General features: G+C 50.0%; 1 protein-coding gene across 2 annotated transcripts in view; it reads right to left on the reverse strand.

Annotated features, from left to right (window-relative positions):
• Window positions 1-1,202, reverse strand: part of C9H6orf203 (chromosome 9 C6orf203 homolog) — a 16,332-nt gene that overhangs the window by 805 nt on the left and 14,325 nt on the right. The window lies entirely within an intron of this gene.

Consider the following 1,202-nt stretch of genomic DNA (forward strand, 5'->3'; position numbering starts at 1 on the left):
GTGGATTTCTGAGTTTGAGGCCAGCCTGGTCTACAAAGTGAGTTCCAGGACAGCCAGAGCTATACAGAGAAACCCTGTCTCAAAAAACCAAAAAAGAAAGAAAAAGCACTGGATGCACTAGGAAGAAGGCAGCGCTGAGTTTTAGCCAGGATGCCCTAAAATGGGATGGGACAGTTTCATAGACATCAGTCACCATGGTTGGCTGTGGAACATTTAAAGTCGAGCCACAACTTTCCAGTGCTGGCTGCCCCATGAGAGAGACTCATGGAGAGAGACCAGCTTCAGACCACAGAGGTGGACAGCACACAAGAGGGGAGTTGGCTCCAGGGGCTGAGGCCAAACTAACCTTACCAGAGGACTTGCTGCTCAAGCTTGTCACCCTGGAGAGCCATGTTACCGCCAGGGCCCTCTGCAAGGACTCAGTCCGTGTTGGGTGCATGGGAACACCTGGCAGATACGTGGTCCACACAGCTCATTAGAGAATCTAGCCAGGAACTCAAGAGGTGCTCAAAACAGCCTGGCTACACGCTGCTGTTTCTGCCAAAATATAAGCCAGAAAGAGCATGGTGCTGCCCCCCCCCCCCACTAAAGCATCTCATACGTGGGCCGCTGACTCTGTTGAAGTGTCTGAAGGGATGCTCAGTGGTTAGCAGTGATCACTGTTCTTGTGCCTTGCTGTGCACATGGTGCTCAGACATACATGTGGGCAAAACACCCATTCACATTAAATAAGTTATTTAAAGATTTTAAAATGAGTATAATAAGACAAACAAGAAACCGAGCCTTCCCTCCCATAAGCGATCATGCACAGCTTAGAAACTGGTACATTTCATTCACAAACACTTCCATCTTTTAGATGCATTTACGTGTGGGCATCTGCCTGCGTGGCTGGCTAGGTGCCATGTGCACGCCTGGTTCCCCTGGAGGTCACAGATAGAATGGATCTCTTAGAGTACAGGCAGTTGTGAGCCACCATGTGGTACTGGGAATCGAACCTGGGACCTCTGCAAGAGCAGCAAGCACTTTTAGTTGCTGAGCCACCTGGAGACCCTAACTTAAAAATTTTGAGGGCTGGTGAGATGGCTCAGTGGGTAAGAGCACCCGATTGCTCTTCCGAAGGTCCGGAGTTCAAATCCCAGCAACCACATGGTGGCTCATAACCATCCGTAACAAGATCTGACGCCCTCTTCTGGAGTGTCTGA

This window comes from Mus pahari, chromosome 9 (genome assembly GCF_900095145.1).
Source record: "Mus pahari chromosome 9, PAHARI_EIJ_v1.1, whole genome shotgun sequence".
NCBI lineage: Eukaryota > Metazoa > Chordata > Mammalia > Rodentia > Muridae > Mus > Mus pahari.